The 23910-nt window shown below is 49.6% G+C and overlaps 1 protein-coding gene and 1 pseudogene across 3 annotated transcripts in view; one reads left to right on the forward strand and one right to left on the reverse strand.

Moving 5' to 3' along the window:
* The window catches only part of LOC139236054 (dedicator of cytokinesis protein 2-like), a 1544097-nt gene that overhangs the window by 1357168 nt on the left and 163019 nt on the right, over positions 1-23910 (reverse strand). The gene's annotated exons all lie outside the window — the stretch shown is intronic.
* Positions 3258-3496, forward strand: LOC139252430 (U2 spliceosomal RNA; annotated as a pseudogene).

A 23910-nucleotide genomic window follows, 5' to 3' on the forward strand; every position in this document is an offset into this window, starting at 1 on the left:
ATTTCTTTCTTTCTTATTTATCTTTAAATCATCACAAACATCAAGGGTACAGTAATGTTGTGGTTATGTTGCTGGATTCATAATCCAGAGGCATACATGAATAATCCAGTTGAACTTGAGGTCAAATATCACCATTTGAATTCAGATTTTTTTTTAATCTGGAAATGTCAAAAAACTGTTCAGTAAAAGTGACCATGAACCTGCCTGACTGTTGTTAAAATCCCAACTGTGTTATCTGATGTCCTTTAGGGAAGGAAAGCTGCCATCCATACCCGGTCTGGTCTATCTTTGACTCCCGTCCCACACCCAATATGGTTGAGTCCTAACTGCCCCCGCTAAAGTGGTCTGGCAAGACAGTGAGGCAGTGTAACAAGGATTGGGTAATAATTGTTGGTCTTGCTAGTGATCTCGAGAATGAATTGAAAAGAAAACTCTGCTTGTGCTTGAATGCTCAGACAAAGTTAATTAATGAATTTACACCAGAGAATCCGATCCTTTCATCCCAAAGCTGCAACCATCTTGAATTATGGGTTGTTATGTATGCACCTGTGAGTTGTAGAGCTGTTGCATTGTGAGTGGCTTAACCAGTCACGTGATGTTCACAAGACTCAATAAAACCCCAGCCAGTTGGGTCTAGGTCATCCACGATGAGGTATGCTGTTGCGAGCCTGGTGGATGAACTGGTAATGTGTAGTGTGATTGTTAAACCTTTGTTAATAAAGCAACTAGTTCTTAATAGCAATATGTTGCGATGAATTCTTAAGCAAAGAACCCATGAGGCATACATTACATGGGTATGCCCCTGAAAGCCCCTTTTAAATGCTGCATTTTATCAACTTATTTGTGAGATGTGACAAGCTCATCTTTTACTTTGAGAAACCATCAGCAAATCTTAAAACTTTCCTGCCTCACTTCTATGCGCAACAGGAGAAAATAATGTCTGAGAGGTTGGTTCTAACAATTTAATTGTGCCCTTCAACACCTCTGATTGGTTTTGCAGCTTCCAGTCCTATCTTTCAACTGATCTGACCTGTTGTGGCAGCATTCAAACTGCCTTCTAACAGATATGAATGGTTGATATTGACAATCTCCAATCCAGTGAACAAGGCTTGCTTATTTTTTTAATAAAATGCAAGCAAGGCGAGAGACGATTTAAACTGCCGTCTGTTTAAGGTGCTGACTGACGGATGTACCATATGGTTAGATGTTATTGACCTATGGAAAAAAGACAGGTGAGGTTGGGGCCTGACAACCTTCCATGTTTCTGAAAATTCTTACATTCATTGAATCATATATTCGGCCCAACTGGCCCATGCTGGCGTTACACTCCACACAAGCCTCCTCCCAACCTACATTATCTCCAGGTCTATGGTAGCAGAGTGGTTAAGTATTGGACTAGTAATCCAGAGGCCTGGACTAATGATCTGGAGATATAAGTTCAATTCCCACTGCTGCAACTGGGGAATTTAAATTCAGTTAAACCTGCAATTTAAGAAAAAAAAAAGCTAGTATCAGTCATGGTGACCATGAAACTATTGGATTGTCGTTAAAAACCCAACTTCAGGGAAGAAAATCTGCCGTCCTTACCCAGTCTGGCCTATTTGTGACTCCAGGCCCACAGCAATGTGGTTGACTCTGATCATGCCATTCAGTTGTATTCAAGGGCAATTGGGGATGGGCACTAAATATTGGTCTGACCAGTGACGCCCACCTCCCGTGAATGAATAAGAAAAAGGCTATGTTCTCTTGCACCGAGTGCATTGTGAAGTCGGACTGGAAGAACTATGTGATGGGAGGCATGCTCGGATTTCGAGCTGGTCGGAAGGCATGAGTGATTGGATGTGGTGGCTTTGCTGCCTTTTCTGCAGTCATCGATTATTACCTGCGATGATGTGAACTTGGAGCGGCCTTGCCTCAAGTGGGGCGGGGGCGATGGGCTGGAGCAGCCCCCTCCGCATTGACTGCGCGGGCTGCAGCAGTGAATAACACAAACGGCCTTGCCTACAGCAATCCAGCGTCCACACTGGTGCAAACCTGGGACTGTTCATAAAAACAAGGTGACCAGACCGAGCAAGGATGGCACTCGCGGGAAAATGTGTTTGTTTTGATCTGTCCTGTAACGGCACAGAATGTATCCACTGAATGTTGCCTAATAAAAAATACTGCACTGTGGAAAAAAAAACCTTAACAGCATATCCTTCTATTCCTTTCTTCCTCATGTGTTTATCAGGCTTCCCTTTAAATGCATCTATGCTAGTCACCTCAACTACTCCCTATGGTAGTAAATTCCACATTCTAACCACTCTCTGGGTAAATAGGATTCTCCTGAATTCTTTATTGCTGACCATCTTATATTCATGGCCCCTAGTTTTGGTCCCCTCCACAATTAAACCCCTTCATATTAAGTCACCTCTCGGTCGGCTCTTTTCTGGAAAATAAAACAGCTTTTTCAGTCCTCATAGTTATAGCCTCAGAATTACTTTAGCAATTTATACGCTCCTTTAATCTTCCCAAGGCAAAGAATTTGTCAGGCATACGGCTGGTCCCTGATAGATATGTGCTTTGTTAAATATCCCTGGATTTTACATTCTCTCCGATACTTTCACCGCTGATTTGTAACCTCATCTCATTTGAAGTTAGGACCACCAATCTGTCACCATCAAAAGAATAATTGGAGTCAAGTTGACATTTAATTTCCACCACTGGTGTGACATGAGATGGCAAGAAAGGGATATGCTAGGCTAGTGATTGTGGTGCTGCATGAGCAAACCAGAGGTCAAGAGTTCTTATTTACAACAGTGACTACACTTTCAAAGATACTCATTGTCTGTAAATTGCTTTGCGATGTCCTGAGGTTGTAAAAGGTGCTGTATAACTACAATTACTGCCTTCCAACATGGTCACATCCCAAGAACACGTCAAATACATTTTTGGGCTGGCTATGTGTGTTATTTAAAATGCAAATTTTAATGGGGCTTTACATCAGCAGCAACTCCCAAACCCACGACCACTATCACGAAGAGGGTCGAGGGCAGCAGACGCATGGGAACACCACCACCTCCATGTTCCCCTCCAAGTCACACACCATCCTGACTTGGAAATATATCGCCGTTCCTTCATTGTCGCTGGGTCAAAATCCTGGAACTCCCTCCCTAACAGCACTGTGGGAGCACCTTGACCACACGGACTGCAGCAGTTCAAGGCGGCGGCTCATCACCACCTTCTCAAGGGCAATTAGGGATGGGCAATAAATGCCAGCCTGTTCTCGGCCTTTTGGCTAAGATCATGCGTAACTGACCTGACAGGGGAGTAGCCACCATGACCTCCGGGTGGTTCTCCCTGGATCAGGAAGGTATATGCTTGCTTTTTTGGAAACAGGAGGTGGGTGGGGTGGCTTGACCCATCCACCTCCACGGAGGTGTGTGGGGGACCTGACCCATCCACCTCCATGGCACGAACCTGGTATTGCAGTACTTCCAGGAACGGTGCAGTGGCTCTAGGCCTTTTGGCTAAGAGCATTGGCGCAGAGTGATCCTTGGCGTGTGCAAGGTGACCTCTGGCGTTTGTGATTTGACAAAGAATTGGAACGATTGGCTACGAATTTAAAAAAAAAAAAAAAAATGCCGGCCTGGCCGGTGATGCCCACATCCATGAACGAATAAAAAACCCAAATGATGAATTCCCAAACTGTAGCTGACTAGTTGAAAAATACATAATCATTCTGCTTTTTTCTGCTCATTCAGTTGGAGGGTGTCGGTACTGTTTGACGGGATTATTTTGTCGTTTCCACTCCAATTCACAATCAAAAAATCGAAGTCAAAAGGAAAAACTGCAAATGCTGAAATGAAATGGAAAGTTCTGGAAATACACAGCCATAAAAAGAGAAAGACAGGTTTATGCCTCAGATTGAGGAACTTTTTGTCAGAACTCTGATGAAGTATCTCAGACTGAAATACTAACATGTCTTTTTTCATTCCTTTTCTGATTGATGACCAGTTGTGTGGCTTCAGCACTTTCAGATTGTGGTACAGTGGGTCAGACACCAAATAAATATCTCTCTTCCATGTGGTGAAGGTACTTCCACAGTGCTGTCAGGGAGGGAGTTCCAGGATTTAGACCCATTGATGATGAAGGAACGGTCTATATATTTCCAAGTCAGGATGGTGTGTGACACGGAGAGGAACTTGCAGGTGGTGGTGTTCCCATACACCTGCTGCCCTTGTCCTTCCAGGTGGTAGAGATCAGGGTTTGGGAGGTGCTGTCAAAGAAGCCTTGGCGAGTACACACTGCAGCCACGGAGCGCCGGTGATGCAGGGAGTGAATGCTTAAGGTGGTGGATGGGGTGCCGACCTTGGAAATATTATCACGTAAGTGCTTAATGTGCTCCGCTACTTCAAACCATAGAATCATACAGCACAGAAGGAGGTCATTCAGCCCATCATGCCTGTGCCGGTTCTTTGAAAGAGCTGTCTAATTAGTCTTAGACCCCTTGCCCTTTCCCCACAGACCTGCAATTTTTTTCCCCCTTAAGTATTTATCCAATTCCCTTTTGAAAGCTACTACTGAATCAGCTTCCACCATTCTTTCAGGCAGTGCATTCCCGATCAGAACAACTCACTCCTCATCTCAGCTCTGGTTCTTTTGCCAATTACCTTAAACCTGTGTCCTCTGGATACCAACCATCCTGTCAGTGGAAACAGTTTCTCTTTATTTACTTTATCAAATTTTAGACAGATTAATGCCTCTGTTAAACTGGCTACAAGGCTGCTAAGCAGGCATGCCATAACATTGCTGAGGGGACTGACAGGGTAGCTGCTGAGAGGTTGTTTCCCATGGCTAGAGAGTTTAGAACTAGGGGGCACACTCAGGATGAGGGGGTCGGCCATTTAAGACAGAGATGAGGAGGTATTTCTTCATTCAGAGGGTTGTGAATCTTTGTAAATCTCTGCCCAGAGAGCTGTGAATGCTCAGTCTCTAGGCTGAGATAGATAGACTTTTGGAGTCTAGGGGAATCAAGGGATATGAGGATCAGGCGGGAAAGGGGAATTGAAGTCGATGATCAGCCATGATCTCATTGAATGGCGGAGCAGGCTCGAAGGGCCCTATGGCCTACTCCTGATTCTTATGTTCTTATGTTCTTAGTAACTTGTAGCCTACTTGTGACAGACATAAGCAAAAGCTTTACATAAGAATGTCAGAAAATAAGAAATAGGAGCAGGAGTAGCCATACGGCCTCTCGAGCCTGCTCCGCCATTCAATAAGATCATGGCTGATCTAATCTTGGCCTCAACTCCACTTCCCTGCCTGCTCCCTATTCCCCTTGACTCCCTTATCATTCAGAAATCTGTCTATCTCCACCTTAAATATATTCAAATGACCCAGCATCCACAACTCTTTGGGGTAGAGAATTCCACAGACTCACGATCCTCAGAGAAGAAATTCCTCCTCATTTCCATTTTAAATGGGCGACCCCTTATTCTGAAACTGTGGCCCCTAGTTCCAGATTGCCCCATGAGGGGAAACATCCTCTCAGCATCTACTCTGTCAAGCCCCGTCAGAATCTTATGCATTTCAATAAGATCACCTCTCATTCTTCTAAACTCCAATGAGTATAGGCAAACTTGCTCAACCTTTTTTCATAAGAATGTAAGAACATAAGAAATAGGAGCAGGAGTAGGCCATGTGGCCCCTCGAGCCTGCTCCACCATTCAATAAGATCATGGCTGATCTGATCATGGACTCAGCTCCACTTCCCCACCCGGTCCCCATAATCCCTTATCCCCTTATCATTTAAGAAACTGTCTATCTCTTTCTTAAATTTATTTAATGTCCCAGCTTCCACTGCTCTCTGAGGCAGTGAATTCCACAGATTCATAACCCTCTTGAGAGAAACATTTTCTCCTCATCTCAGTTCTAAATGGGCGGCCCCTTATTCTAAGATCATGCCCTCTAGTTGTAGTCTCCCCCATCAGTGGGGACATTCTCTCTGCATCCAACTTGTCAAGCCCCCTCATAATCTTTCAATAAGATCACCTCTCATTTACGGCAACCCCTTTATCTCAGGAATCAACCTTGTGAACCTTCTTTGCGCCTTGTTAGAAGATATTTCTATCTATTGTAACGAGTCCAGCATGCTGAGATTTTTAAAATTGGAAGCTGTGACCACTGTTTCTGAAAAGATGTCCTTTTGAGAGTCTGGCTAGAGCAAATATATAATAATTATTTTGATAGGTGAGCATGCTATAAACTGAGCCAGGGGTAACACCTTGCTAACCAAGTTGTAGATCCTTTGAATCATTGAAGTGCGATGAGAATTATACTTATAGGTTCCAGACACACAGATGTGAAATAAGACACGTTCATAGGTGTAGTTTTTATTTCTAAAAGCTAAGCCATCAAAAAGAGGTTTTTGCATTACAAAAATCTAACTGGATGAATAATGCATCAGAATTAATAACTCCTGGGTAAGGGGAGGATGATGCACATCACTCAGGAGATGTTTGCGTTCCATGTTAACGAGAAAATGATGGGTGTTCGTGCCTTACTAATCTGGAATTCAAACATCTCCTGCCACTGAAATATGGCAGGCTTTAGGCAGTAGCTTTAGCTTACTTGTTTCAAATACTTAGTTGAAGAAGAGAAGCAAGTATCCACAGAGTTAAGCATCCGTGTTACCGTCATCCAGTTTTAAGTGAAATAGCTGGATAGCACTTTTACGGCCAGCACAGACACGATGGTCCAAATCGCCTCCTTCTGTGCTGTAAATTTCTATAACTCTTTGATTCTATGAAAATAATTCCAAGTGCTGTTATTTTGGCTCTCAGAAATTAGTTTTAAACACCGGTAAAATCTGAGTGATTGACTAGACGTTGCTGACTTTTCTTGCTTCGGTATAAATTTACTTCTTAAAATAAAGTTGTTTTTTGTAGCTTAGCCTAAAAACAATATGGTATGCTCAGAGTGATCGGGAGAGGTTGCAGTGGGCATCTTGTGCATCTTAACTTGAAAGAAGAGTAATCATTATTCCTGCCACGTTCCATACATCAGATTATAAATTTCAGTTCAGAGGGGAGTGGGGTCTGATGTTGGAAACTATCCTGTTACTACAAAAGTCAAATAATGAGCACTGGGTGAAGTCTGAATTTTTAACATTAATACCTTTTTAAACTCAAAGCACCTCATCATTTGTGAAAGATGCTTTTTTGGAGAAAAAGAAACACTGTGCTTTCCATCAAACAGTACTTGTTCAAAAGCTGCAAGAGTTTCTCCCACCCTGAATCAGTTATCTGTCAGTGCCGCAATCCGTAATGAAATGAAAGTACACTGTTCCTGTCAGAAGTGATCACTTCATTCTTGGCTAAAAAAAAATTTCCGCAGTGGGTTTATTGTTAACATTTCCACTTTTCAATCAGCTCCAGAACAGGCTAATTCATTTTGATGGTTTCAACAGATCTCAAGCAGAAAATGGTACCTTTGAGAAAAGGCTTATAGACATTGAATGAAATATCTTCATACTTTTACATTGCCTTCAAGGAACCGCTGTTCATGGCCAGATGAATGCGCAGTCAGTGAAGTGGTGACAATTAATTTTTTTAAATCTTGATATTCATACCGTGACTGTTCACATTATTGAAAATCGCTGAATTCACTTATTGAGGTAACAACGCGCGCCATCAAAATACCAACTTCATTGAAATTGCGTAGTAGACTGCTGGTGTAGAAACACATTAAATGCTTGTATAAAAGCTCCCATTTCAGTTAATTCTTTTCCTCTTGATTTATCCCAGCACTCTCCAGGGTGTCAGCAGTTGGCGCAGTCAGCAGCACTCTGAGTCAGAAGGTTGTGGGTTCAAGTCCCATTCCAGGGACCTAAGGACAAAATCCAGGCTGACACTCCCAGTGCAGTGCTGAGGGTGCCATCTTTCAGATGAGATGTTAAACACAAGGCCCCATCTGCTCGCTCAGGTGGATGTAAAAGATCCCACGGCACTATGTTGAAGGAAGAGGAGAGTTTTCCCCGGTATTCTGGCCAACATTAATCCCTCAACCACCACATAAAATCAGATTATTTGGTCATTATCACACTACTGTTTGTGGGACAAATTGGCGGCTATTTCCTACATTACAACTGTGACTATACTTCAAAAATATTTCATTGGCTGTGAAGCACTTTGGGATGTCCTGAGGTTGTAAAAGGTGTTGTATAAATGCAAGTTCTTTATTTTCTTTCTCCTGAAAGTGCTAAGTATGAGAGATAAAGTGGGTTATGAAGTCTGTGACCTTCTTGGAAATTGGTGCTTCATCTCGAAGCAGAGTTTCAATGCAGCCTCGGGTAATGGGATGAACGCTTCAAATCTCCTGTGTGTTTGGGTCACATGAAATAAAGCTTAGAGTAACCTTACCCCAGTTCGACTCTGGTATCTACCTGACAATGTGGGAAATTGCCCAGGTATGACATAGCCACATAAAAAGCAGGACAAATCGAATCTGGCTAATTACAGACCCATCAGCCTTAATTTTTATTTGTTCATGAGATGACAGCCCCGCTGCCCTTGAGAAGATGGAGATGAGCGCCTTCTTGAATCGCTGCAGTCCGTGTGGTGAAGGTGCTGTTCGGGAGGAAGTTCCAGGATTTTGACCCAGCGAGGATAAAGGGACGAGGATATAATTCCAAGTCAGGATGGTGTGTGACTTAGGGGGGGAAACGTGAAGCGGTGGTGTTCCCATGCACCTGCTGCTTTTGTCCTTCTTGGTAGTAGAGGTCACGGGTTTGGGAGGTGCTGTAGAAAAAGCCTTGGTGAGTTGCTGCAGTGCATCTTACAGATGGTACACACTGCAGCCACAGAGCGCTGGTGGTGGAGGGAGTGAATGTTTAAGGTGGTGGATGGGGTACCGATCAAATGGGCTGCTTTGTCCTGGATGGTGTCGAGCTTCTTGAGTGTTTTTGGAGCTGCACTCATCCAGGCAATTGGAGAGTATGCCATCATACTCCTGACCTGCGCCTTGTAGATAGTGGAAAGGCTTTGGGGAATCAGGTGGTGAGAAACTGACCACAGAATACCCAGCCTCTGACCTGCTCTTGTTGCCACAGTATTTATGTGGCTGGTCCAGTTAAGTTTCTGGTCAATGGTGACCCCCAGGATGTTGATGGTGAGGGATTCAGCGATGATAATGCCTTTGAATGTCATGGGGTGGTGGTTAGATTCTCACTTGTTGGAGATAGTCATTGCCTGGCACTTGTGTGGCACGAATGTTACTTGCCACCTATCAACCCAAGCCTGAATGTTGTTCAGGTCTTGCTGCATGCGGGCACGGACTGCTCCATTATCTGAGGAGTTGTGAATGGCACTGAATACTGTTCAGTCATCAGCGAACATCCCCACTTCGGACCTTATGATGGAGGGAAGGTCATTGATGAAGCAGATGAAGATGGTTGGACCTAAGACACTGTCCTGAGGAACTCCTGGAGTGATGTCCTGGGGCTATGAAGATTGACCTCCAACAACCACAATTATCTTCCTTTGTGTTAGGTCTGCCTCCAGCCAGTGGAGAGTCTCCGCCCCCGATTCCCATTGACTTCAGTTTTACTAGAGCTCCTTGGTCGAATGTTGTCTTGATGTCAAGTGCAGTCAATCTCACCTCACCTGTGGAATTCAGCTCTTTTGTCCTTGTTTGGACCAAGGCTGTAATGAGGTTTGGAGCCAAGTGGTCCTGGCAGAACCCAAACTGGGCATCGGTGAGCAGGTTATTGGTGAGTAAGTGCCACTTGATAGCTCTGTTAATGACACCGTCCATCACTTTGCTGATGATTGAGAGTAGACTGATGGGGCGGTAATTGGCTGGATTGGATTTGTCCTTCTTTTTGTGGACAGGACATACCTGGGCAGTTTTCCACATTGTCAGACAGACGCCAGTGTTGTAGCTGTACTGGAACAGCTTGGCTAGAGGCACAGCTAGTTCTGGAGCACAAGTCTTCAGAACGGCAGCCAGGATGTTGTCAGGCCCCCTAGCCTTTGCTGTATCCAGTGCACTCAGCCTCTTCTTGATATCATGTGGAGTGAATCGAATTGGCTGAAGACTGAATTCTGTGATTGTGGGGATGTCAGGAGGAGGCCGATATGAATCATCCACTCGGCACTTCTGGCTGAAGATGGTTGCAAACACATCAGCTTTGTCTTTTGCACTCACGTGCTGGGCTTCACCATCAGTGAGAATGGGGACATTCATGGAGCTTCCTCCTCCCATTAGTTGTTTAACTGTCCAACACCATTCATGACTGGATGTGGCAGGACTGCAGAGCTTTAATCTGGTCCGTTGATTGTGGGATCGCTTAGCTCTGCCTATAGCATGCTGCTTCTGCTGTTTAGCATATATATAGTTCTGTGTTGCAGCTTTCCCAGGTTGGCACCTCATTTTTAGGTATGCCTGGTGCTGCTCTTCCACACTCCTCACCGTTCCTTCATCGTCACTGGGTCAAAAACCTGGAACTCCCGACCTAACAACACTGCAGCGGTTCAAGAACGCAGCTCACCTTCTCGAGGGCAATTAGGGAGCCTGCTCCACCATTCAATCAGATCATGTCTGATCTTCTACCTCAAGTGAATACTTGCACTAACTTTTCATATTACATAAGAACATAAGAAATAGGAGCAGGATTAGGCCATTCAGCCCCTCGAGCCTGTACCGCCATTCAATAAGATCTTCTGCCTCAACTCCACTTTCGTGCACTATCCCCATATCCCTTGATTCCCTTAGTCTAAAAATCTATCGACTTCAGTCTTGAAATACTTAACGACTGAGCATCCACAGCCCTATGGAGTAGAGAATTGCAAAGATTCACACCCCTGTGAGTGAAGACATTTCTCCTCGTCTCAGTCCTAAATGGCCGACCCCTCATTCCGAGACTGTGACTCCTGGTTCTAGACTCCCCAGTCGGGGGAAACATTATCCCTACATCTACCCTGACAAGCCCTCCAAGAATGTTGTACATTTCAGTGAGATCACCTCTCATTCTTCTGAACTCACAAGAGCTGAATGACAGTCAAGCTTGGGCTGATAAGTGGCTGATAGACTCAATAAATGCAAGTCTGTCTTTTGTTCTTGATAGGTCTGATGGTCTTATCTTGTTCTTATTTTTGTATGTACATTGGTAAGATTGGAAAATGTGGTTCCGTGGGGTTTCGGGCATGTAAGCAATGTCATGCTCGTATCCCATTGTGTAACTTGAAGCTCATTATATTTAAATAAATTTCTCTGTGATCGATTGCCCTGCCCTCACACCTGAAGAATGGTCACTTTGGGATAGGGTACGACAGGCAACCCAGCCATTGTCGAACTGTGTACCTCAGCACAGCAGTGGAAGAGGGAGTGAGAACAAAAGCACACAGCTCGACAACCGACAGAAGCACTTTTAGAACCGTTCATCAAACACCAGGAGACATTCATGAGCAGTACAGCTGTCATACATTTCCGAATAGCTATAATACATGTTATTTTCTATCACTGGCAGTTATTTAACACAAAAAATCTGTTTCTAATCCCATTTGTAACACTGCAATAAAAAAAAAATGTAATCAACTCCAAGCCGAGACAATATCTCACCAAATATGAGATTCTTCCTTTTCTAATGATTTTTAAGCAAATACAATTAATTGGCTGTGTGTTAGCTTTGGCTCAGTGGGTAGCACTCTCGCCTGGGAGTCAGTTCATCCACTGCTGGAAACCTCATCCATGTCTTTGTTACCTCTAGGCTTGACTATTCCAACACGCTCCTGGCTGGCCTCCCACAATTCTACCCTACATAAACTCGAGGTGATCCAAAACTCGGCTGCGCATGTCCTGACTCGTACCAAGTACCGCTCACCCATCACACCTGTGCTCGCTGACCTACATTGGCTCCCGTTTAAGCAACGCCTCAATTTCAAAACTCTCATCCTTGTATCCAAATCCCTCTATGGCTTCGCTCAACCATTGGTGGCCGTGCCCTAAGCTCTGGAACTCCCTGCCTAAACCTCCCCGCCTTTCTACCTCTATTTCCTCCTTCAAGACGCTTCTTTGACCAAGCTCAATTTTTTTGTCTCATAATACTCCTGTGAAGCGCATTGGGATGTTTCACTACTTTAAAAGTTATTGTCACTGCTGTTGTGAGTTCATAGTCCCACTCCTGAGATTTGAGCACAAAATGCAGGCCGACACTCTCAGTGCAGTGCTGAGGGAGTGCTGCACTGTCAGACGTAAACCGAGGTCCTGTCTGCCCTCTCAGATGAACTTAAAGGATGCCATGGCACTGTTGTGAACAAGAGCACGGGTGTTATCCCTGGTGTCCTGACCAATATTTATTCTTCAATCGACATCACTAACATAGATTATCTGGTCATTATCACGTTGTCTTGTGGGATCTTGCTGTGTGCAAATTGTCTGCCGCGTTTCCTACATCACAACAGTGACTACACTTCAAAAGTACTTCATTGGCTGCAAAGCGCTTCAGGTCATGAAAGACACGATATAAATGCAAATCTTTGTTTAAAAAGTCCTGGCCAAACTAGTCAAAGTTGCAAATGCCTTGACCAAATTAGGTAGTGTCAGTGCTGGTATCAATGATTGTAGTAATACAGGGTCCAAGTTTTCACACGATAAAAAACGGGCGCCCCTCCGAGCTGGGCGCCTGTTTTTCGCGCCTAAAACGGTGCCTAAAAAAAAAACTCGCAATTCTGGAGCGTTCTGCAGCTCCTTGTCTGCCTGGCGCGGCGCCCAGGGGGGCGGAGGCTAAACTCACGCCGATTTTGTAAGTGGGAGGGGGCGGGTACTATTTAAATTAGTTTTTTTTCCTGTCGGCAATGTTGCGCGTGCGCGTTGGAGTGTTCGCACATGCTCAGTGTGAAAAAAACATTGGCACTCGGCCATTTTTGTAGTTCTTTGTAGCTGTTTAATTTTTGAAAAATTTTAATAAAAGCACATTAGCACTTGCAGCCTTCTCACTGTCTCCCCCCCCCCCCCCCCCGCGGGAACCAAGCGACTGTTTAATTCCCCCCCCCCCCCCCGCGGGAACCAAGCGACTGTTTAATTCCCCCCCCCCCCCCCGCGGGAACCAAGCGACTGTTTAATTCCCCCCCCCCCCCCCGCGGGAACCAAGCGACTGTTTAATTCCCCCCCCCCCCCCCGCGGGAACAAAGCGACTGTTTAATTCCCCCCCCCCCCCCGCGGGAACGAAGCGACTGTTTAATTCCCCCCCCCCCCTCCACAGGAACGAAGCGACTGTTTAATTCCCCCCCCCCCCCCCTCCACAGGAACGAAGCGACTGTTTAATTCCCCCCCCCCTCCACGGGAACGAAGCGACTGTTTAATTCCCCCCCCCCCCCCCACAGGAACGAAGCGACTGTTTAATTCCCCCCCCCCCCCCCACAGGAACGAAGCGACTGTTTAATTCCCCCCCCCCCCCCCACGGGAACGAAGCGACTGTTTAATTCCCCCCCCCCCCCCCACGGGAACGAAGCGACTGTTTAATTCCCCCCCCCCCCCCCACGGGAACGAAGCGACTGTTTAATTCCCCCCCCCCCCCCCCCACGGGAACGAAGCGACTGTTTAATTCCCCCCCCCCCCCCCCACGGGAACGAAGCGACTGTTTAATTCCCCCCCCCCCCCCCACAGGAACGAAGCGACTGTTTAATTCCCCCCCCCCCCCCCACGGGAACGAAGCGACTGTTTAATTCCCCCCCCCCCCCCCACAGGAACGAAGCGACTGTTTAATTCCCCCCCCCCCCCCCACGGGAACGAAGCGACTGTTTAATTCCCCCCCCCCCCCCACAGGAACGAAGCGACTGTTTAATTCCCCCCCCCCCCCACAGGAACGAAGCGACTGTTTAATTCCCCCCCCCCCCCCCCACAGGAACGAAGCGACTGTTTAATTCCCCCCCCCCCCCCCACAGGAACGAAGCGACTGTTTAATTCCCCCCCCCCACAGGAACGAAGCGACTGTTTAATTCCCCCCCCCCCCACAGGAACCAAGCGACTGTTTAATTCCCCCCCCCCCCCCACAGGAACGAAGCGACTGTTTAATTCCCCCCCCCCCCCCACAGGAACGAAGCGACTGTTTAATTCCCCCCCCCCCCCCACAGGAACGAAGCGACTGTTTAATTCCCCCCCCCCCCCCCCCCACAGGAACGAAGCGACTGTTTAATTCCCCCCCCCCCCCCACGGGAACGAAGCGACTGTTTAATTCCCCCCCCCCACAGGAACGAAGCGACTGTTTAATTCCCCCCCCCCCCCCCGCGGGAACCAAGCGACTGTTTAATTCCCCCCCCCCCCCCCGCGGGAACCAAGCGACTGTTTAATTCCCCCCCCCCCCCCCCGCGGGAACCAAGCGACTGTTTAATTCCCCCCCCCCCCCCCCGCGGGAACAAAGCGACTGTTTAATTCCCCCCCCCCCCCCACAGGAACGAAGCGACTGTTTAATTCCCCCCCCCCCCCCCGCGGGAACGAAGCGACTGTTTAATTCCCCCCCCCACGCGGGAACGAAGCGACTGTTTAATTCCCCCCCCCCCCTCCACAGGAACGAAGCGACTGTTTAATTCCCCCCCCCCCCCCCACAGGAACGAAGCGACTGTTTAATTCCCCCCCCCCCCCCCTCCACAGGAACGAAGCGACTGTTTAATTCCCCCCCCCCTCCACGGGAACGAAGCGACTGTTTAATTCCCCCCCCCCCCCACGGGAACGAAGCGACTGTTTAATTCCCCCCCCCCCCCCCACAGGAACGAAGCGACTGTTTAATTCCCCCCCCCCCCCCCACGGGAACGAAGCGACTGTTTAATTCCCCCCCCCCCCCCCACAGGAACGAAGCGACTGTTTAATTCCCCCCCCCCCCCCCACGGGAACGAAGCGACTGTTTAATTCCCCCCCCCCCCCCCACAGGAACGAAGCGACTGTTTAATTCCCCCCCCCCCCCCACGGGAACGAAGCGACTGTTTAATTCCCCCCCCCCCCCCACAGGAACGAAGCGACTGTTTAATTCCCCCCCCCCCCCACAGGAACGAAGCGACTGTTTAATTCCCCCCCCCCCCCCACAGGAACGAAGCGACTGTTTAATTCCCCCCCCCCCCCCACAGGAACGAAGCGACTGTTTAATTCCCCCCCCCCCCCCCACAGGAACGAAGCGACTGTTTAATTCCCCCCCCCCCACAGGAACGAAGCGACTGTTTAATTCCCCCCCCCCCCCCCACAGGAACGAAGCGACTGTTTAATTCCCCCCCCCCCACAGGAACGAAGCGACTGTTTAATTCCCCCCCCCCCCACAGGAACCAAGCGACTGTTTAATTCCCCCCCCCCCTCCACAGGAACGAAGCGACTGTTTAATTCCCCCCCCCCCCCCACAGGAACGAAGCGACTGTTTAATTCCCCCCCCCCCCCCACAGGAACGAAGCGACTGTTTAATTCCCCCCCCCCCCCCCCCCACAGGAACGAAGCGACTGTTTAATTCCCCCCCCCCCCCACGGGAACGAAGCGACTGTTTAATTCCCCCCCCCCCCCACGGGAACGAAGCGACTGTTTAATTCCCCCCCCCCCCCCCCCCACAGGAACGAAGCGACTGTTTAATTCCCCCCCCCCCCACAGGAACGAAGCGACTGTTTAATTCCCCCCCCCCCCCCACGGGAACGAAGCGACTGTTTAATTCCCCCCCCCCACAGGAACGAAGCGACTGTTTAATTCCCCCCCCCCCCCCCACGGGAACGAAGCGACTGTTTAATTCCCCCCCCCCCCCCCCCCACAGGAACGAAGCGACTGTTTAATTCCCCCCCCCCCCCCACGGAACGAAGCGACTGTTTAATTCCCCCCCCCCCCCCCCACAGGAACGAAGCGACTGTTTAATTCCCCCCCCCCCCCACAGGAACGAAGCGACTGTTTAATTCCCCCCCCCCCCCCACGGGAACGAAGCGACTGTTTAATTCCCCCCCCCCCCCCACGGGAACGAAGCGACTGTTTAATTCCCCCCCCCCCCCCCACGGGAACGAAGCGACTGTTTAATTCCCCCCCCCCCCCCCCCCCACAGGAACGAAGCGACTGTTTAATTCCCCCCCCCCCCCCCCCGCGGGAACCAAGCGACTGTTTAATTCCCCCCCCCCCCCCCACAGGAACGAAGCGACTGTTTAATTCTCCCCCCCCCCCCCCCCGCGGGAACCAAGCGACTGTTTAATTCCCCCCCCCCCCCCCCCCCACAGGAACGAAGCGACTGTTTAATTCCCCCCCCCCCCCCCCCGCGGGAACGAAGCGACTGTTTAATTCCCCCCCCCCCCCCCCCGCGGGAACGAAGCGACTGTTTAATTCCCCCCCCCCCCCACAGGAACGAAGCGACTGTTTAATTCCCCCCCCCCCCCCCGCGGGAACGAAGCGACTGTTTAATTCCCCCCCCCCCCCCACAGGAACGAAGCGACTGTTTAATTTCCCCCCCCCCCCCCCCGCGGGAACCAAGCGACTGTTTAATTCCCCCCCCCCCCCACAGGAACGAAGCGACTGTTTAATTCCCCCCCCCCCCCCCCCCCGCGGGAACCAAGCGACTGTTTAATTCCCCCCCCCCCCCCCACAGGAACGAAGCGACTGTTTAATTCCCCCCCCCCCACAGGAACGAAGCGACTGTTTAATTCCCCCCCCCCCCCCCACAGGAACGAAGCGACTGTTTAATTCCCCCCCCCCCCCCACAGGAACGAAGCGACTGTTTAATTCCCCCCCCCCCCCCCCACGGGAACGAAGCGACTGTTTAATTCCCCCCCCCCCCCACAGGAACGAAGCGACTGTTTAATTCCCCCCCCCCCCCACGGGAACGAAGCGACTGTTTAATTCCCCCCCCCCCCCTCACAGGAACGAAGCGACTGTTTAATTCCCCCCCCCCCCCCACAGGAACGAAGCGACTGTTTAATTCCCCCCCCCCCCCCCCACAGGAACGAAGCGACTGTTTAATTCCCCCCCCCCCCCCACAGGAACGAAGCGACTGTTTAATTCCCCCCCCCCCCCCCCCGGCGGGAACTAAGCGACTGTTTAATTCCCCCCCCCCCCCACAGGAACGAAGCGACTGTTTAATTCCCCCCCCCCCCCCCCACGGGACCGAAGCGACTGTTTAATTCCCCCCCCCCCCCACAGGAACGAAGCGACTGTTTAATTCCCCCCCCCCCCCCCACGGGAACGAAGCGACTGTTTAATTCCCCCCCCCCCCCCACAGGAACGAAGCGACTGTTTAATTCCCCCCCCCCCCCCCCCACAGGAACGAAGCGACTGTTTAATTCCCCCCCCCCCCCCCACGGGAACGAAGCGACTGTTTAATTCCCCCCCCCCCCCCCCACGGGAACGAAGCGACTGTTTAATTCCCCCCCCCCCCCCCCCGGGAACGAAGCGACTGTTTAATTCCCCCCCCCCCCCCCACAGGAACGAAGCGACTGTTTAATTCCCCCCCCCCCCACGGGAACGAAGCGACTGTTTAATTCCCCCCCCCCCCCGGGAACCAAGCGACTGTTTAATTCCCCCCCCCCCTCCACAGGAACGAAGCGACTGTTTAATTCCCCCCCCCCCCCTCCCCGGGAACCAAGCGACTGTTTAATTCCCCCCCCCCCCCCTCCCCGGGAACCAAGCGACTGTTTAATTCCCCCCCCCCCCCCCCCCCACAGGAACGAAGCGACTGTTTAATTCCCCCCCCCCCCCCCACAGGAACGAAGCGACTGTTTAATTCCCCCCCCCCTCCCCGGGAACCAAGCGACTGTTTAATTCCCCCCCCCCCCTCCACAGGAACGAAGCGACTGTTTAATTCCCCCCCCCCCCCCCCGCGGGAACCAAGCGACTGTTTAATTCCCCCCCCCCCCTCCACAGGAACGAAGCGACTGTTTAATTCCCCCCCCCCCCCCCGCGGGAACGAAGCGACTGTTTAATTCCCCCCCCCCCCCCCACGGGAACGAAGCGACTGTTTAATTCCCCCCCCCCCCCTCCCCGGGAACCAAGCGACTGTTTAATTCCCCCCCCCCCCCCCCACAGGAACGAAGCGACTGTTTAATTCCCCCCCCCCCCCCACGGGAACGAAGCGACTGTTTAATTCCCCCCCCCCCCCCCCGGGAACGAAGCGACTGTTTAATTCCCCCCCCCCCCCCCACAGGAACGAAGCGACTGTTTAATTCCCCTCCCCCCCCCCACGGGAACGAAGCGACTGTTTAATTCCCCCCCCCCCCCCCACAGGAACGAAGCGACTGTTTAATTCCCCCCCCCCCCCACGGGAACGAAGCGACTGTTTAATTCCTTCCCCCCCCCCCCACAGGAACGAAGCGACTGTTTAATTCCCCCCCCCCCCCCCAAGGGAACGAAGCGACTGTTTAATTCCCCCCCCCCCCCCACAGGAACGAAGCGACTGTTTAATTCCCCCCCCCCTCCTCAGGAACGAAGCGCGACTGTTTAATTCCCCCCCCCCCCCCCACAGGAACGAAGCGACTGTTTAATTCCCCCCCCCTCCACGGGAACGAAGCGACTGTTTAATTCCCCCCCCCCCCCCCACGGGAACGAAGCGACTGTTTAATTCCCCCCCCCCCCCCCCCACGGGAACGAAGCGACTGTTTAATTCCCCCCCCCCCCCCCCCACGGGAACGAAGCGACTGTTTAATTCCCCCCCCCCCCCCCCCACGGGAACCAAGCGACTGTTTAATTCCCCCCCCCCCCCTCCACGGGAACCAAGCGACTGTTTAATTCCCCCCCCCCCCCCCCACAGGAACGAAGCGACTGTTTAATTCCCCCCCCCCCCTCCACGGGAACCAAGCGACTGTTTAATTCCCCCCCCCCCCCCACAGGAACGAAGCGACTGTTTAATTCCCCCCCCCCCCCCCACGGGAACCAAGCGACTGTTTAATTCCCCCCCCCCCCCCACGGGAACGAAGCGACTGTTTAATTCCCCCCCCCCCCCCCCACGGGAACGAAGCGACTGTTTAATTCCCCCCCCCCCCCCCACGGGAACGAAGCGACTGTTTAATTCCCCCCCCCCCCCCCCCCACAGGAACGAAGCGACTGTTTAATTCCCCCCCCCCCCCCACGGGAACGAAGCGACTGTTTAATTCCCCCCCCCCCACGGGAACGAAGCGACTGTTTAATTCCCCTCCCCCCCCCCACAGGAACGAAGCGACTGTTTAATTCCCCCCCCCCCCCACGGGAACGTAGCGACTGTTTAATTCCCCCCCCCCCCCCACAGGAACGAAGCGACTGTTTAATTCCCCCCCCCACAGGAACGAAGCGACTGTTTAATTCCCCCCCCCCCCCCCACAGGAACGAAGCGACTGTTTAATTCCCCCCCCCCCCCTCCACGGGAACCAAGCGACTGTTTAATTCCCCCCCCCCCCCCCTCCACGGGAACCAAGCGACTGTTTAATTCCCCCCCCCCCCCCCCCCCACAGGAACGAAGCGACTGTTTAATTCCCCCCCCCCCCCCCACGGGAACCAAGCGACTGTTTAATTCCCCCCCCCCCCCCCACGGGAACGAAGCGACTGTTTAATTCCCCTCCCCCCCCCCCCACGGGAACGAAGCGACTGTTTAATTCCCCCCCCCCCCCCCCCCACGGGAACGAAGCGACTGTTTAATTCCCCCCCCCCCCCCCAAGGGAACGAAGCGACTGTTTAATTCCCCTCCCCCCCCCCCACGGGAACGAAGCGACTGTTTAATTCCCCCCCCCCCCCCCCACAGGAACGAAGCGACTGTTTAATTCCCCCCCCCCCCCACGGGAACGAAGCGACTGTTTAATTCCCCCCCCCCCCACGGGAACGAAGCGACTGTTTAATTCCCCTCCCCCCCCCGCGGGAACGAACGGCTGCAGAATTCTCCCTGCCTGAAGCACTTTCACACAGGTAGGAAGATGGTTTATTTAATCTTTTCTTTGCTTATAAATGTTTATTCAGGTTGGATTTATTTGTATAATATTTGTAGAAGTATAAATAAGGATTGATTGTAGAATTTAATGAGTTCCCTTCCCCCCCCCCCCCCCACCTCGTTCTGGACGCCTGATTTGTAACCTGCGCCTGATTTTTTAATGTGTAGAACAGGTTTTTTCAGTTCTACAAAAATCTTCACTTGCTCCTTTCTACTTTAGTTTGGAGTACGTTTTCACTGTGGAAACTTTCAAATCAGGCGTCAGTGGCCGGACACGCCCCCTTTTGAAGAAAAAATTCTGTTCCAAAGTAGAACTGTTCTACCTGACTAGAACTGCAGAAAAAAAAATGTGGAGAATTGCGATTTCTAAGATAGTCCGTTCTCCACCAGTTGCTCCTAAAAATCAGGCGCAAATCATGTGGAAACTTGGGCCCACAGAAACTGTGGAGTCAAACCTCCTTTGTGATTTACTCATCCACATTTGTACACACCAGGGTAGGTATTGTTAAACAGACTACATTTTACTGCACACTTCTGAACATAGAATTACTGCTTTGTGCACGATAGATAATACATTTATCAACAGCTATCTGCACTGAAGTGAAGATTATGTTCTTGGGAGATGCAGAAAATTAGATTGCACTGGAAACATTTATTGAGTCAATTCTGCTGCAGTCTCATCAGAAACACTGCAATTTAGTAGCTGGTCTTCAAGTAGCAAACTGGTAAATCGGAAGGGTTACCACCTTTAGGCAAGTTGAAGAATGGACAATGGAAGAACGCTTACTTGCTTTTGTTCCCCAGCTTATCTCCATTTCTTCACTAACTCAAGGACATAAGCTAATCACTGAAAGAACGGAGGCTGAGTTTTTTTTTAATTCATTCACGGGATATGGGTGTCGCTGCCAAGGCCAGCATTTATTGCCCATCACCTAATTGCCCTTGAGAAGGTGGTGGTGAGCCACCTTCTTGAACCACTGCAGTCCATGTGGTGAAGGTGCTCCCACAGTGCTATTAGGGAGAGAGTTCCAGGATTTTGACCCAACGACAATGAAGGAACGGCTGATATATTTCCAAGTCAAGATGTTATATGACTTGGAGGGGTTAAGTGAAACCTTTTCTGCACAAAGGACTGTTAGGATATTAATTGCCCTGCCACAAAAACTGGTAGAAGCATTTAACAACAACAGCAACTTGTATTTACATAGCACCTGTAACATCCCAAAGCCCTTCAGAGGAGTATTATGAGACAAAAAATTTGACACCGAGCCATACAAGGAGAAATTAGGGCAGGTGACCAAAAGCTTGGTCAAAGAGGTAGGTTTTAAGAAGCATCTTGAAGGAGGAAAGAGAGGTAGAGAAGTGGAGAGGTTTAGGGAGGGAGTTCCAGAATGGAAGTAAATAAATATTGGAGAAAGGGATGGGAAGCGGAATCGAATTAAGTGGATAACTCTTTCAGAAAGCCAGCATAGGCACAAAGGGCCAAATGGCCTCCTTCTATGCTTGCATGATTCTCCTTCTCTCCTCAAGGTATTTTGAGTCTCACTGGGATATTGTTTCATAGATGTTACCACCAACATTCCCTCTCATTTTAATTTTAGTTGCGCTGTCCCGTTAAATTTTCTGCACGGCCCTGCATGCTCTGTATCTTTTCCAGTGGAACAGCTGGTGTGTGGCCTGCACGGGATCTCCCAATCGCTTTGTGCACACGCCCCCTGCGCGCTTTAGAGGGAGCATTGGTTGGCACCTCCCTGCTACCTCTGCCAAGTGGTAGTTTTTTTATATACGTTGCCGTTAATGGTGAATATCAGCCATGCTTTAATGCTAGAGGACCTCAGAGCCAAACCAGCTCAATCTAAAAAAAAAATGGCAGATGGAGTGTTATGTGGGAAACTGTGAGGTTATCCACTTTGATATGAAAAATAAAAAAGCAAATTATTATTTAAATGGGAAGAAATTACAAAATGCTGTGGTACAGAGGAATCTGGGGGTCCTTGTACATGAAACACAAAAAGTTAGTATGCAGGTACAGCAAGTAATCAGGAAGGCAAATGGAATGTTGGTCTTTATTGCAAGGGGGATGGAGTATAAAAGTAGGGATGTCCTGCTATAACTGCACAGGGTATTGGTGAGGCCACACCTGGAGTACTGCGTACAGTTTTGGTCTCCTTATTTAAGGAGGGATATACTTGCACTGGAGGCAGTTCAGAGAAGGTTCACCAGGTTGATTCCTGAGGTGAAGAGGTTGTCATATGAAGAAAGGTTGAGCAGGTTGGGCCTACACTAATTGGAGTTTAGAAGTCTAAGAGGTGATCTTATTGATACGTATAAGATTCTGAGGGGGCTTGACAGAGTAGATACAGAGAGAATGTTTCCCCTTATGTGGGAATCTAGAACTGGGGGGCATAGTTTCAAAATAAGGATGAGGGATGCAAAATTCACAAGAACCCCCCACCTCTACCCCTCGCCCCGTGTTTGGGCTCATTCGAAAGGAAATTTAATTTAGGACTATCTACTGGAAAGTTTGAAATTCTAAAGTGCTTATGGAAGAAACTACAAACTTTAATCAAATTTTGGACTTTTAAAAGACAAATTCAAGGCTGTGGACCTAAGGAACAACAGGAGACAACTTGGTTATTGAGGCTGTCTGAGTGTTGGGACTAATGTAACTTGTCTGGAGAAATGGGTATTCGAAAATCCTTCTCCACTAGAGACATTAACATTACAACAAATAACCCAGAGATAGCCAGCCATCAACCTGAATCTGGAAAAACGTTTCAACATATACATCACAAAGAGGCCCAATCCAGAAAAACTAAGCACAAAAGGACATTGCGATTACCCAGCTAATATTTCCAGCAGGAAACAGTTTCTGAAGATCAACCCACCCAAAGCATATTAACTTTTAACGAGCCCGCCAAAATATTACAAAGAGAAGTCAAGCCCGCCAAATTTAAAGAATTCTGAACTGATTTGGCACGAAGATTAGAACCACTCAAACCGTATAACTGGCCCCCTGTTCCAACAGAGGGTATGACACACTTTGCCATATTGCTCGTGCTATACTACGACTATATCATCAAGACAGGGAGAGAAACCAACGCGACAGTTGTAAACTAACTTCTCCAGCCTCGAAGTTCTGAAGGAAGGAAGAACATCACCAACGCGGCAGCAACCGACCACAGCCAACGTGCTCCCAACGAAAAACCACCGCGATCGACCAAACTCGAAACAAAACTCCAACAGGAAGAAACCGAAGAATCGAAAAGTTTCCACTCTACAATCTAAGGCCTGACTACCAACAGGTGAAAACATTGCATAAAGAGACTTTGAACCTATTTCTAATGGAGAAAACCGGGTACTTACCCTATAGCTCCAAAACGCGCCATACCGCATCAGCGGACTCAACCCAACTGACGATTGCGCAGTAAGAAGTCTTCTCCGACATTCGGGGTACGGCAAACAGAACCTACAGAATTCAACGAACCCCAAAATCGCAAACAACCGCTAACTGACCAGAAAGGATTGGTAAGCATAGTCGCTGCCTGCCCTGGAGTCTAACCTAGCTAGGATTAGGTATTGGGAGGTGGGAGGTGTAATTTTTACTGTAACCCCCTTTGATGTGTAATGTATTGTTCTTTATTAGAGTAATTCTAAGTTTGACATTGACTTTATTAAAGACAAGAAAATACAAAGTTCTTTTGCACCAAACCAGTTGTCTTTTGCACTTTATCACATTCCCGAAATAAATCCAGAGTCTAGAACCCAAGGGAGTGGGAGCGATTCGAACCGTTCAAGTTGGTCAGAGTTGAACCTGACCCCCGGGACCACCCCCGAACAAGAGGTCGCCCATTTAAAACGGAAATGAGGAGGAATTTCTTCTCTCAGAGGGTTGTGAATCTTTGGAATTCTCTACCCCAGAGAGTTGTGGAGGCTGGGTCATTGAATATATTTAAAGTGGAGGTAGACAGATTTTTGAATGAAAAGGGAGTCAAGGGTTATGGGGAGCAGGCGGGAAAGTGCAGTTGAGGCCA

The sequence above is a fragment of the Pristiophorus japonicus genome, chromosome 2 (genome assembly GCF_044704955.1).
Source record: "Pristiophorus japonicus isolate sPriJap1 chromosome 2, sPriJap1.hap1, whole genome shotgun sequence".
Taxonomy (NCBI): domain Eukaryota; kingdom Metazoa; phylum Chordata; class Chondrichthyes; family Pristiophoridae; genus Pristiophorus; species Pristiophorus japonicus.